Genomic DNA, 16,093 nt, shown 5'->3' with positions numbered 1-16,093 from the left:
TATATATATATATATATATATAGTACTAGCACAGATTAGATACTATATAAATATTAACTATTATCATTATTTTTATTAGAACCACTTAAGTGTTATATACTTCAGCTGCTCATCTGCAAAATGGGGATAATAAGACTCCAATTACCTAGCTCAGAGACTTGTTTGGAGGAAAACACTTTGTAAATTGGAAAGTTATATATCTATATATAATTATGAATTAACATTGTAATTATTAAGACTATAATATTTCATCCTTTGGGTCATAAGAATATTCTTTTGTAAAATGAACTAGATTAATTTTTTAGTGTGTCCTGTACCTCTTGGGCTATCTAGGGAATCTTGTTGACCCTTTTTCAGAATAAAGTTTTAAATGATTAAAATAAAACCCACAATTACAAAAGGAATCTATTATACTGAAGCAGTTATCAAAATATTTTTCTCATCCAGTAATTGAGCCTTCAAATTTATTCATGGACTCCAAGGGTTAAGAATCTCTGAATTACAAGATTGCTATAATTGTCTCTGATTTTTGATGATTCTTAAGTCAGTAGACAGGAGTAATCTGACATGTGACCTATGCATTGAAGTATGAGTAGGATTTGGCTACCAGAATGAAAGAAAAAAATGCATTTTAGGTTGGAAATGCATTATACAAAGACAGAGATGGAAAGATCAAGATGTGTTTATAGGGTGATATTCTTCCATTTCAATCTATCTTTTTGAAATTTTTTTGCTAAACAAATTATTTTTCCCAAAACATAGGTCTGACCATATCACTTTCCTAATGAAGAGACATCATATCTCCCTCTTTCCTCTAGGAAAAAAAATAATTTCTTATATTTGGCATTTAAAACCCTTCACAGTCTCATTCTGTCTTATAGTTACAGGCTAATTACATTTTACTCAGCTCACTCATTCTATATTCCAGTGAAAATTACCTACATGCTGCTCTTTATATATGGCATTCCATTTCCTATCTTCAGCGTTTTGAAAAGTCTATCCCATACCTGTGATGTTTCTCCTTCTCTCTAAGGTCTCTTTGCAATACTAATTATTTTCAAGGCTTAGTTCATGTGTCACTTACCAGAAGCAGACTTTCGTGTTTTTCTCATTTGTTAGTACTCTTCAGTCTTTCCTGGCTATTTAGTTTGTGTGTGTGTGTGTGTGTGGGGGTTTCCTATGGTAACTGTAAGTTTCTTGAGGACAGGAACTATTTCATTTTTGTCTTTATGTCTCCAATACATTATTGAGTTCTTTCTGCTCCTCAGTGGGTAGTTAATAAATTGAAATAATTTAAGTATCATAGAATGTCAATACTGTAAGAGACTGGAGATTTTCTCTTCACTATTTCCTTTCAATCTAGTGCTGCTTCTATCACATCATAATTTAGCTAGCTTTTCACTATTTATTTTGTTGCTTAGTAAATACTGCACTGATTGATTTTTCCTCTTTGCTTTTGCTCCTTTCTCCATTCCCATTACTTTCTTGGTTGTGGAAAAACAGCATTAGTCACCATTTTCCTTCTTGGAATACATAGAATTCATTGTCATTAGATTTGAAAAGTTTCAGGTGGGAAAACTATTTATGAGCCAACATGGAACTGGACTGCCATCAATATGAAAGAAGCAGGAATGTAACAGCTACTTTCTAAATTATGTACCAACTCAAAGCATCTTTGCAAAGTATAAACTGACTCTTTGGAAAACTTTTCTATTTTCTAATTGGTTAACTTATTACTATATTGATTTAGACTGAGACTATGTGTATCATGCCATGCTCATTTGGGGTAAAGGGTTGGAGATGAGTTTGTAGTGTGATGAAGAGAGCATACAGGTACCTGGAAAGACTACTAATTTGGAATCTCTTCCTTAGCCAGGTTTGAGACAACTCTACTTTGGATGCATGATGAAAGTCAGGTGTCATAAAAGCAATCTAATGTATTTCAATATTAAAATCCTCTTGAGTAAAGTATTCTCATGCAAAAAAATTCATGAATGATATTTTAACATGAAGCTTAGTGAATTCAATGAATTTTGTGCTGAGTGACTGTAGTATTCAGTATTTGTGAATACTGCAATGTACCATATGAATGTCAAATATTTATAAATATTTATGGCTAATAAAAATGATATAACTGGATAGTTTTGTAAACTTGGGAGAAAGCATTTTGTGCACCTCTCACTAAATCAATTTTGAGTAACTTGGCACTGTTATCTGCATCTTTAAGGTATCAATTTACACTTGTGTTATAATGCAATCTCACCCAAATTCTAGGATCTATAATTTGTTACAGTGCTTCAGAAGAATAAAAGGTGGAAAGAAAAGTCAAAAAGCAAAATGGAAGTTATGTCTCCATTTGAATATTCATCAGTGACTATTCATTAATATCTGCATTCTACCTAAGTGGACCAGATTCTTCAAAAATCCATCCAATGAATTTTCTTACAGGTATAAAGTGTGTTGTTTATGAAAGGGGTGATAAAAATAATTTAAAGAGAGAAAGAGGAAGAGAGGGAGGAAGAGAGAAAGAAAAAAGAGAAGAAAGGAAGAAAAGAAGAAAGAAAGATAAAGATGAAGAGAGAAAGAAAAAAGAAGCCAGAGTGGGTAGAGACTATTTTCAGAAACTACACATTTATTATTTTATGTTGCATCTTGTCAGCAAATCAATCTCATATAAATCAATTTATCTTTCTTTTGACTAGAAAGTCAGGGGCAGCTAGGTGGCACAGTGGATAGAGCACCAGCCCTGGTGTCAGGAGTACTTGAGTTCAAATCTGGCCTCAGACACTTAATAATTGTCTAGCTGTGTGGCCTTGGGAAGCCACTTAACCCCATTGCTTAAATAAAAAATTAAAAAAAAGAAAGTCAGAAACTGATCGATGACCAAGCCCCATTTTAGAAGTAGTAAAAGTACTTTTTAAAGTTGGTTCTTTAATGGCAATAAAATGAAGTGATATCGGTAACTGAAATCAGCAGATCATCTTCCACATTAAGTTGTTTTCATCAACTTACTCTCTAATACCTAGAAACCTATTTTGGCCTCTAATCAAGTAGACAGGAACACTATCAGCTATGATCTTAGCAGAAAGTTCGTCTCTTCCTGGATTGCTGTGGTCATGTCCTTGCCATGATTGTTACTCTCAGTTTTCAAGGTGGAAGGGACTCCCACAAGCTGAGGAAAGGTAATTTCCTAGACATCCATGACTAGGATCTCCTGACTTGCCATTTAGTCAGAGAGAGCCTCTTTAAGGGCCATGGGGACGACTCTAATTGCAGCAAGTACCTTATGCCCACAGCCTAACTACTCTCAGAGATCTCAATCTTTCACTTATCCTCTTTCACCAAGATTCTCTCCCACTAGCAATAGGATGGCAGATCCAAATGAACTTGATGGCCTATCAACTGGGAAGTGGAGAATAACTCCAAGGGCTGTGTTTAAGTGATTGTATATTATGTCAGTGGTCCTTTAACCACAGATGGTCCATTGGTAGATATGTAAAACAAACAAAAATAGAAATGCTTGTGTTTCTGGTAAAAATAGTCATTTATTTAAATATTTATTTAAATACATTGTTTTATTAACAGAATAACAAAAACAACATCTGACTTTATCTTACCTGGGAAGATGATTTTGTGCATATGCATATGAGTGATGAGAAGTGGGAGGGAGTGTGGTAATTGCTCCAGGAGGATCTTTGGTGGTAGCAAGTAGTCCACAGACTGATGAAGTGTGAGAACCACCAGATTAAATGGGTTTATTGGCTCTCTATCTGAAGCTATCCACAAGCTAGATAATGCTATAATAAGTGCATTTAATTCCCTCTTAATCAGACACATAGTACTCCGGGAAAGTGGGCAGGAGGTAATGTCTGCCAGAATCTGCCACAAGAGTGGACGAAGGGAAGAAGTTTTCCCTGAAGAAGTAATTAGGGAAGGCAAGTACCTAGTGCAGTAGAGCAGAAAGCCCTAATTTAAAAGTGAATGTTTTTACTGGGTTTGATGGTTCAGAAGTTTCATGGTTGACTGCAGGCAAGGTAGTTAAAATCTTACAGCCACTTGATTGAAATATCAGTTTTTGCTTTGAAATCTCAGAAAATGAGGAACTAAGATAAACATAAACTTAGAAAATGTTTTTAGGGGAATAGGGATGATTAAAGGAAATTCACAGCCCTTAACTTCAACATCACCCAATCAAATCTCAGCTTGCATGATTCACAGGATTTTATAGCTGAAAGGGACCTCAAAGATCATTTAGTTCAACATTCTCATTTTACAGATGAAGGAACTGAGGCCTGGATCAGTGAAGTGTGTCAAGGAAACAACCAGATATTTTTTAGAACTGGTTCTAGTACTTAAATTTATCTACACGTAATCTGGTGTTCTTTCTATTGCACTACAATGGTACTGATTTGAAATGTTCTTTTATGACTTCTATCTAACAAATGGATTTGTGACATAGTATTTACTTCAAGTGATTATTTTTGCCACAGTTTCTCTAATACTTGTCATCATTTCTAGATTATCCATTTATGGAAACTTGAACCCAAATAAAATCCAGTTTCCTAATAATCTTTTAAGAGTCTTGCTCAATGAAAGTTGAAATACAGCAGTGTTAGTTAAAAATAGTTTGATTTGCAGCTTTAGGTTATTTATGTAGATTAAACAAAACAGTTCTAATTTTCAAAACTTAGCTGACATGTTTAGATCATCTGATATTCAATAGGCACGAGTTAATTGCTCAGTTCCAGAATTATCAATGAAGAGAGGCAAAGTAGTGCAGAAAGAACACTAAGATTGTGCCACACTCATGGAAGATGGCAAACAACACAAGCTTTGAGAGTATAGATATGTTGTTACACTGGAGTTGATAAAGATGTGATAGCTTTGATAAGCAGTAAAAGTCAAAATAGAATGGCATTCAAGAACTCAGTCAAGTAAGGGCAGACCAAAGGTGAAACTTTTTCTTCATAAGAGTTTGTGGCAATAGTAGTTGCTAATCAGTAAATTGATAACCGCTGATACAAGCACATAGGGTATGTGTGTTGTTTTTCTTTGTTGCCATATAGATTATGTGCATCCACATTGGTCTGTTTGGATGTGGCTTGCAGGAAGGCATGAATGGATCATCATTAGTCCTCTCCCCACCCTTCTCCAAGGGAGACTTTGATTCCTCCCAGGAGGGGAAACAGGAGGTTGGTGCCCAAAGTTCTTCTCATAAAGGGGGAGAATTGGACTAGAATTATGTGTATCTATCCATCCCCCTCAATATTATTAGTGGAGGGGAAATAATTTTTATGTTCAAGTTGATTTTTCTCTTTTAATAGGGAAATAAGGTTTTTATCTATACAAGTCTTGATTCCCTGCCCAACAAATGCCAATGCTACGAAGAATTAAAAAAGTAAATAGCAAATTTATTCATGTATACAGATCAATAACAAAAAAGAAATCAGAGAAAGTATACAAAGAGGAATGAGAATATACCTGACTATAATACAGGGAGTGAATGAGTTTTCTTACTGGGAAAGAGATATATCAGAGCAGAGAGAGAGATGAGAGATGAGAGAGAGAGAGAGAGAGAGAGAGAGAGAGAGAGAGAGAGAGACATAGAGACAGATAGATAGACACAGAGAGAGATACTTCATTCCAGAGTCCTTTTCCCTTGGAAAATAGTTTGGAATTGACGCTTTCTCAAAGTTGGAAGTCAAAAGGTGAAAATTTCTTCTCTCAAAAGTTCTTGGCAACTTTCCTCCTGGTACAGGTAAATGACATTGAATAATCAATTTTTATCAATGAAGAGAGTCTTATACAAATAGGGAGTTTTGCTTTACACAGAAATTGATATTTGTTAGGTGTTTATTATTGTTGTTTGTCCTTTGTTCTCAAAGAAGATCATAATGTAAAGGAGATAATGCCAAGACAAGCTCATGAATTGGATTTAAGTGTTGGGGGGGATGTACTAATCACCAGTCTGACTTTCTCCTCCAGAACCATCTGGATCCAGTAGTCAGACAGGAATTACTCTGGTGTTGACTCTGGATGGGAGGCAGTCAGGCTTAAGTGATTTGCTCAGGGTCACACAGCTAGTAAGTATTCAATGTCTGAGGCAGGATTCAACTCAGCTCTGGTTTTAGAGTTGGTGTTCCATCTACTACATCACTTAGTTGCCTCAAAAGGTAATGCAAAAATCATAATCCTCTATATTGCTTATGAAGAAATTTAGGCTAGGAAATATGATTTGCCCATAGCTTGTTAGTATCCAAGGTATCTTAAATAAGGTATCTAGAAACCTCATACTCTCACTGCTGTATAATTATTTTTCAACAAAAATGAATTTATTTTCTTATTATATTTTCCTTATTATTGTCATTAGTATTATATTAAGAGCATTGCACCTGGAATTTTATGAGTAGCCTAGTTCTAACACTGTCTAACAGCACCATTCTGACTAATGGTACTATTAATGGCAGGGAAATATTAACCCTTACATTACATTCCTTGCTTTGAGTTCTGGAAAATATAATGCACTCTGTAAGTGTGAATTTTCTTGTTCAATTGTTTCAGTCTTTCTGACTCCATTTGGGTTTTTGACAGTTATATTAGAATGATTTGCCATTTCTTTCTCCTGCTTATTTTACAGAGGAAGAAACTGAGGCAAACAGGATTAAATGATTTACCCAGGACAGCACAACTAGTAAGTATCTGAGACTGGATTTGAACTCAGGAAGATGTCTTCCTGTCTCCAAGTCAAGTACTTTCTTCACTGCGCCACCAAGCTAATCACCTAAATATGAACTACAAAATACAAAAATAAATGAATGCAAATATCTCTTAAATGGATTCCCTCCATGTCAGCTTCATCCCAGAATCTCTTTTCCCCTTTAGGGACCTCTTCCTGACAAGAGTCTGGAACTGCATGTACAAAGTACAAAACAGACCCATCAAAATAAATTATAATGGCATATACATCAAAGGCTGACTAAAAAAATCTATTTAAATTTGGGTAGAAGAGACCTCAGTCCTCCTTATTTGCATTTATTGAACATTCCTATAATTTTGAGAATAAAGCAGATTCATACTTAGTTGGACCACCCCATGTCTGATAAATGAAAGTGCTTTCCAAACAAATATAAAAGACAGTCCCTGACCTCAAGGAGTTTACAATCTAATGGAAAAAGAGCATAAAAGGAAGCTGAAAAGGGAAAGAGAGCAAGGTCAAGTCAGTACTGAGTTCAACTTGGCTTGGAAGTTCTGGGAGAATCCATCCAATCAGAAGGAGAGACCATAAGGATAGAGGATACTTAGCTATGTAAATTCTAAGTCTAGAGAGATGCTTCAGGATGAAGTTGGAAAAGAGGTTAAATGACTTGTTCAGGGTCACGCAATTAGTAAGATTCTGAGGCAGGATTCAAGTTCAGATTTTTCTTACTCTTAGTTCATTAAATCCATTGTGTCACCCAAATGTCTCAGAGGCCTATAGAAAAGCACATGGGGATACAAAAAAGTGCTGATGTTGGAATGGGGGTTAGGGGACAGGGACATAAAAGACAAATATTGCTAACTTCTTAATTCTCTCTAGCCTGCTTTGCATTTAGCTTTGGTCATGGTCAAGGTCAAGCTGGGGAAGATCATGTTCTGTCTAGCACAAAAATCTACATCTTCCAGGAGAAAAAAATGTGCCTGTTTCTGTTCTTTTTTAATATATTTTATTTTCACTTCATCCTCTTTGTGTTCACTTGCTTGTTGCCATGACAGCTGTTGCAGACCTGCGCTACTCACCCTTGATCACCTGTTAACCCTGTAACGTTTTCTGGAGGTTTGTGCCCTTGATCACCAACCATACAGGCAATTAGTCCATGGAGGGTTGGTATCTTTGTCTTGTCTGAGCGTGAACTGGCCTGCTGTGTCCCGCCCTCCCTGACCTCTCATTATGTGTGTGGTTTCCTGTCAGGAGCAGAGGTCAATTAACTGAGAGAGATGTTAACTTGGCAAGCATAACCATATTGGTTTCATTCTGTGATGAATCAGTTAGATATAATTTTGAAGACCTTGTACAATATACACCAGGTATGATTGGAGGCTATAAAAGCTGGATATTATTTTATAGCTTTACCATCTTACTTAGGTATGGAGAGCAGAGTCTAGATTTGTATTAATAATAGAAAGGTTTAAGTCCTTGCTCTTCTACTTATTAGTTGGGTGATCATGGATAAGTCACTTCACTTCTCGGAACCTTGTTCCTTCATAAAATGGGAATAATAAGAATCTCACAAGGTTACTGGTAGGATGAAACAAGATAATGCAAGACAGCATTTGAATTTTCTAGCTTACCCCACTATTCATTTGTAGCACTGTTTGATTTCAACTCCATTGAAAAAAATGACCCTTCACCAGATAATCCTTGGTGTCTCTCCCCGTACCCACCAATCTTTCCAGCTTCCTTTTATGTGTTGTCTCATAGATTTTAAGATCCTTGAGGGCAAGGACTGCTTTTTTCATATAACATAATATCTGGAACATAACATAATTAGAGTTTGTTTAATGTTTGTTGAACCAAAAAGTACTATATAAACTTTGAGGATTATTGGCATTTTGTTTTGTTTTTGGTGAAGGAGAATCTAGATCTAAGATTTCATTGGTGTTAGGAACTATACATGAAGATTCTTTTTAGTAATGCAGCTTGGAAATTTTTCTATATAATTAGAGAATTCTTGGGATCCTGGTTGATTAAATGACCTTATTGTAATCTCTTAGTCAGTTTGGGTCAGAGGCAGGACTTCCATGGATTCCTCCGTGTTTTGTCTTTTAGCCACTATACCATACTATATCTATCTTCATCATTATCTTTCTGACAGAAAGGCAGCAGGGGGCAGTGGACAGAAGACTGATCTTTGTGAACCATTGAAAGGACTGGGTCCAAGTTCTGATTTGGACACATTCTGATTATTTTAGGTGTTCATAGATAATTTAGTTAACATTTTAATGTCCCCGGTGACTCATTCAGATTTTAAGTTGCAGATTAGTTGACAATTTGCATCAATGAGAGAGTTTCTACATAGAGAGTTGTCTAAAAATGGGTGAAATCCTAGATTTGGGTTATCTAGACAAAAATACAAACTGAAATATCAAAAACAGTTGACACCAGTAAATGGAAATTTCTGGTAAGTTCCACTAAACTTGAAAGGTTTCTCTCAAGTCCCATTCATAGATTGTTTCTGTAATTTGAAGATCAGACTCACAAGGCTCATGTCCGGGGAGATTAGCCATGATGTAATGAATATTTTGAGGGACTGAAACTCATGAAGACTCATAATATGAAGGATACTGGTAATCCGCAACCAGGAGGGAGTACTTTCACCAATGAAATTACAGATCCTTGAAGTGTTAAAGTGTGATCTTAAAAGAATTTCAAAGTAATTTCTTGTCTAATGACATAATGGTAATAAAAACTCAGATTCCTCTTTTCTATCATATCATCCCTGTTATCCATAATCTTCTAATTCATCAACTCCTTTGTCTCCAACTCATCATCAATATGATGCTTATTAAGTATCTGCTTTATTTTGGAAACTGAACTGGAAACAGTGATGCAAAGAGATATTAGAAATGGCCCCTGCCCTTTATGGGATTACTATCCAACTGTGAAGACAGGATGTCCCCAAAGAAAGATTAAAAATATAAACTAGTATTCCTGATATCATGGAGCCTAGACTCTGACCTCTCATTCTTCTTCTGCCTCCCCACCTCCTCCTCATCTAAACTTGAACTCCACCTGTAGGATGCTGTGTTCTGATGGTCTGCTTTCAGTTGCCTCTCCCACTTTCTTCTCCAGCTCTTCTTTATGGGATAGAATGCAAGCTCCTTGAGGGTAGGAACTGTCTTCTTTTTTCCTTATATTTGTACTCCCAGTGTTCAGCATAGTGTCTTACTTTTTACTTAATTTTTAAGTACTTAGGTTTTACTTAGTAAACATTCTATGGAGCTATGCATGCATGGCTATATGTATGTATGTATGTGTATATATGTATGTATGTGTGTATGTATCTATTTATATATCTAAGTGCCAAATGCATGCTACAGAAAATAAATGCTATAGACCTTCAGAAAAGGGGTTGATTATTTAATCTGGGAGTAATCAGGGAAAACTTCCTGGAGTTGGACAGAGGGAATTCAATGAGACTTTAACTTAGTATTATAACAAAGTGAGGAACTAGCTAAGCCAAATGAAAAAAAACTCACTTTCATACAAAACTAATGGTGGGAAGATGGGAGTAGGAATTCACTTAGCATGCTATGAGAGCAAAGAAAACTCTGATATGACAGGGACATATCTCTCTAAAGATAATAAAGATGGATTTAAGAACTTATCATTTACAGAGAATGATAGACTTTCAGAGTTTCAGTCATAGAGTATAACCTAAACTTGAGTAGGAAGCTCCTTTAAATTATCCTTGTCAAATAGCCATTTTCTTCTTGAAGACCTCCTGTGATGGAAACATATTCCTTCCTAAGGTAACTTGTTCCATTTCTGAATGATTGTAATTGTTGAAAAAATTTCCTTCTTACTATATTAAAACTATCCCTCTTTCCGATTCTAGCCAATTGTTCCTAGCCCTGTCTTCTGGGCCAAGGAAGGCCAATTCTTCTTCCATTTAACAATCCTTAAAATTCTTTATGTTAACTATCACAACACCTCCCTTCTCTACTCTCCCCATTCCCAACGCAGCTCTTCTCCAGATTAAACATCTCCAAGTAAGGTAATTCATGGGATCCTCCTATGGCATGTATTCAAGGTCAATCATCATCTAGTCATCATTGTAAAGGCCACCCTCTACAATAAGCCCTCTGCATTATTGCTTCTTATGTATTTTGAGTCTTTTCGTCTCAGGAGGAAAGAAGTATATGGACCTCTGATGATGCCCTGAGACTTGTGCCCAATGTCATACATTTGTGAGACAGAAGATTGGTACTTTGATAAACCCCCTGCAGCTAAGTAATGTAATGGATAGAGTAATTCAGGCACTTTCTAACCATGTGATCCTGAACAAATCACTTAATCCAGTTTGCCTCAGTTCCTCATCTGGAAAATTAACTGGAGCAAGCAAGAAAAAAATACTCCAGGATCTTTGCCAAGAAAATTCCAAATGGGGTCATGAAGAGTCAGACACAACTGGAACAACTTAAAAACAACAGCAAAATCCAGTATGGCCACAGTTTAGGTAAGAATTGAACCTAGTATTTGAACTATAATTTGCCACAGTAGTCATCATTGTTAAACTCACTGTGATGATTACAATAACAGCAGCTAACATTTCTATATAATTCTAAAAGGTTTACAAACTGCATTCCTCATTATTCTTGTCTGTATCCAATTCATGCAACTCTGGTAATTTGAGCTCAGAATTGAAATAAAGTGAGATGCTTAAACACCATTTAATATCTAACAAAGAAAGCTTAATCAACAATCTTGCCTAAGAGACTTACTAGTTGTGATCCAGGGCATGTCACATAACCACTCCCTTTCCATCTCATTTTCCTTTGTAAAATAAAGATGTAATAATAATACCCACCCTATAGAGTTGTTGTGATGATCACTTTAATTAACATATGTGCAGAGTGCTTTGGATACCTTAAAGCACTATTTAAATAATAGTACTACTACTACTACTACTTTGCCATCCTCCTCCTCCACCTACCATTCCTTTTACTCATATGTAAAGCAAATTCAGTAATTTTGTCATCAACATCTTTGGCACTGTCAAATGGTTCAATATCATAACTGATATGATTTTATCACTGGAAAATATGCTCAAGAAAAGGTGGCAAAAGTTACTTTATTGCCACATCTAATAAAGAATCATGAGATTTTTCCACTTGACTTTTGGCTGAAAATCTTCCATATGTTCTATCTCATTAGAATGTAAACTCTTATGCACAAAGGGCAATAAAACCATGTGTACCTTTTGACCCAACAATACCATTACTAGGTCTTTATTCCAGAGAGATAAAAAACAAAAAGGAAAAGGGCCTCTAATACAAAGCATAGAAAGCTTTTTTAGAGGTAAGAAAGAATTGGAATTGAAGAGGTGTCCATCAATTGGAGAATGACTGACCAAGTTGCGGTATGATTGTGATGGAATACATATTTTGCTATAAGAATACTTCTTATGCTATAAGAAATTTTGAGCAGGATGCTCTTGGAAAAAATCTGGAAAGGTTTACATGAACTGATGGAAAGTAAAGTGAAAAGAGCCAAGAAAACAATATACATAGTAATGGCAACATTGTGTGATGATCAACTATAATAACCTTAAATCTTTTAAGCAATAGAGTGTTTCAAGACAATTTCCAAGGATGAGAAATGCTATCCAGCTCCAAAGAAAGAACTGATAGAGTCTGAAGATAGAGGCATTCTTTTTTTCCACTTATTTTTTATTTTTGTCTGTTTTTCACAACATGACTGACATGGAAATATGTTTCAATGATTCCATATGTATGACATGGGTAAAATTGTTTCTCTTTTCAATGAGGAGGTAGGGGAGCAAGAGAGGGAGAGAATTAGAACTTAAAATTTTAAGAAATAAATGTGAAAATTTATTTTTGCATATAATATGAGAAAAAACCATATATTTAAAAATGAGCTTGTTGAAAGCAGAGATTGTCTTCTTTCTTTGATCCTCAGTGTTTACTCTTTCCATTGATTCAGCAAGGATAAGCATTGATTTAGTAGGATATGGTGCCTGCCCCCCCTCCCTGTTTCTTATCCTCCTCTCCCTCACTTTTATATATTACAATCTCATTTCTCATTTGGATGTATCACATAAGAAGATTGTGTTGAAACACAGGGCAGGAGTGAGTTATTCAGGGGACTTTTAAGCCTTCAGTGTTTGGAAATTCAGTCATCAGTGGTTTAAATCTTAGTCCCCTGAACCAATTTTCTTAAAACAACAATACCCATTTTTTCCAAATCAGTAGCAAAATTAAAGTTAGTATAAAGATGCATAAATGAATATGTATCAGACAATACAGAATGAAGGAGTTCTTCCACTGGGAGCTAGGTAACTTGGCTCAACCAAGAGAGATTAGAGATCCTAGACCTCATCGAAAGGAAAAGCCCTTAGTTTCTAGTTTAATAATCTGAGGAAAGAAGAGTCATTATCTTCTGAAAGAAACAGGACACCTGTGCTATGATATCTATGCTATTTGTCACAATTTCATAGTACATTTTATCCAGTCAGTAATAGGGTTGCCCTACTATATTCATAATAATTCTGCAAATCAAGCAATGCAAGTATTATTATACCCATTTTACATATGAATATGAGGTTCAGTGGCTTGTTCCTATTCCTGTAACTGTTAGTAACAGAGAGTGAATTTTTGATCTTTTGGAGAAGAATCTCTTCACTACATCCTGTTGCCACTTTCCCTTAAATGGTAGATCTAGGTATCCTAATTTGGCAGAGAAAGCAGGTTGAAGAGACGTATCAGGATGCAAATCCAGTTATATTTTTATTTTTCTAGTTTATACATGATAACTAAATGCATTTATACAAGGGAAATTTCTATAAGGACAGTGTGATGTAGAGGAAAGAATTTGAAACTTGATGTTTGGAGACTTATGTTGTAGTTCTGACTTTGCCAGTTGCAATCCATATCAGTAATTCAATCAATTAACATTTATTAAATGCCCACCATGTATTCTGCTTAGTACTGAAGATACAAAGAAAGGAAAATATAGACCATTTTCTTCAATAACTCATAAACTGAAGGGGGAAGGCAACCCTTAAAAGAAGTTGAAAAGGAGCAGGGAGGGAGGGTACCCAGTTGTAGAAATGATCCTGGTCCTGAGGTGGGAAAAGATGAATTGACTGCCCTATCTCTTACCCTTTTAAATGGATGATGTGGGAAGAGCTCACTAATGTCTGTCTTAGTGAGAGTGGCTAGCACTTGCCATGTTTACCTTATCAAATTACTTAAAAAGATCTATAAAATAATTGAGGTATCTATTTGATGAATGAATCTGTTCAATTCTCTTAATTTCTCTGTCTCAGTTTCTTCATCTGTAAACTGAGAACAAAAACTGTGCCAACTTTATGTTGTGAGAATCAGAAAATGTATAAAGGATCTCTAAAACTTAAAGCTTAAAACTGCCCTTAGACTTTTAGGACATCTTATATGTGAAGAGCTTTGAAAATCTTAAAGGGCTATATAAATGTTATTTAGTATAATTAATACAAAACTATACAATAGAGCTCTAAGCTGGCACACACATGCCAAGTTTGAGTCTCAGGTTTTTGCGGTGTTGGGTCACTCCATCACTGTTTCCTACCAGAAAGCAACAAGCTGTATGGATCACTGCATACAGAAATCACTTAGGTTAAGCTCAATGCAAGTGTCCACATTTTTTAAGTCTCTACATTTCACCCTCCCTCCTCCAAAAAGCGTTTTTACTCTCTTGATTTAGCATATGCTTTTGTGGTTGCTAGAGATTCAACTTATTGCTGCACTCAATTTGCCCTCACACTGTTATTTTTATCCTGCAGATTATAGTACATGTTAATTATTACGCTTCAGGTTAGAGTACCATGTAAAATACAGTGTGATTATTGTTCATCTGTATTTTTCCCTTAATGCTTAATACTATATTTTTACTGGGCACCAATAATCATCTAATTGCTGTGTGGTTGTTGAAATAAGATACAAAGTCCTAATAAAGATTACCCTAATTACAGAGAAAGGTTATTGGATCCTCTGTCTGTCCAGATTTAAGACTACAGAATTTTTAAACAAGGCAAATGAATGAGTAGGTACTGAATTCTAAATGAAACCTATAGATAGGGATCCTAGGATTCAGAGGTTTAGTATTTGCATGTATTCCTGGAATTTTCAAGTACTACAGTGGGTGTGTTCACCTCTTCTTAGTTTTTCCTTCCTGGCCATGCTCATTGGTTTGAGAGGAAGCATTCAAAAGGAAAAAAAAATCTGATAGGAAAGAACTTTGAAGAAACTATTTGTTCCCTTTGATAGAGAAGACATCTCCAATGTGGAAGAAGCAGTGGTGAGAATATTTTCACTCTTTCTTTAATGAGTTTTGTACATTTTCATGAGAAAATTCCTAAATTTTGAGGGCATTTTGTTTGGTGAAATTTTATTGATAGTGAGGATAGCAATCAATTTACATATGAAGAAGTTTGAATGTATCTTTCCCTCAATAGGCTATATAATTGTGGCCAGAATAATTCATTTGAACATAGGGAAAAGATTTCAGGAAAGATTCTATGGATAGGTAAAGTATATCAAGATCAGTGTTAAAATGTATCATTAGGCCATATCAATTAACTATTGAAAGAAAGGACGACTTAGTGACTAGAGAGTGAATCTTGGAGCCAAGAACACCTGTGTACAAATATTAGCTCTAATACATATTGGCTGATTGATTCTGATCAAGTCGTTTAACTTTAGGTTATTTTTTCTAACCTCTATGTTTCACAATAAGCATTTATTCACAATGGTAGGGAGAACTTCTTTGCTATCATTTCCTTATGCCAATGAAATTGCAGGCATGGAAAGAGAGAGGAGGGAGAGGGAGAAATAGAGGGAAAGAAGAAGAGGAGAGAGAGAGAGAGAGAGAGAGAGAGAGAGAGAGAGAGAGGTGAACCCAACTCCTTCTCCAAAATGATGGCATAATGATAAGTATACTGAACTTGGAATCAGAAAATACATTTGGCATTTAGTACCTGTGTGCTAATGGGTAAATTATTTAATAGTTTCAAGGAATTTATAATCTTATAGCTTTGAGATTGGGAAGGATAGAACATGGAAAAAATATCTAATATCTATGTTATGAAAAAGTGCATGATAAGTCTCGTGAGTGGTACACTTTAACTACCAATACCAAAGAGGAAGGAATGATTTTCAGCTCACTAGATCAGGGAAAGAGTACTTTAGGAAATAACTTTTGAGTTGGGTTATGGATCATCGAAGGACTAGGAAATTGATGGGTAAAGATAAAGGCATTTCAGGGAGAGGGAATATATAAGCAAGAAAGAATAAGTCAATCAATAAACATTTTATTAAGCCCCTGAAAACAAGCCAG

This window comes from Macrotis lagotis, chromosome 3 (genome assembly GCF_037893015.1).
Source record: "Macrotis lagotis isolate mMagLag1 chromosome 3, bilby.v1.9.chrom.fasta, whole genome shotgun sequence".
NCBI classification, from domain to species: domain Eukaryota; kingdom Metazoa; phylum Chordata; class Mammalia; order Peramelemorphia; family Peramelidae; genus Macrotis; species Macrotis lagotis.
This window is presented reverse-complemented; position numbering follows the sequence as displayed.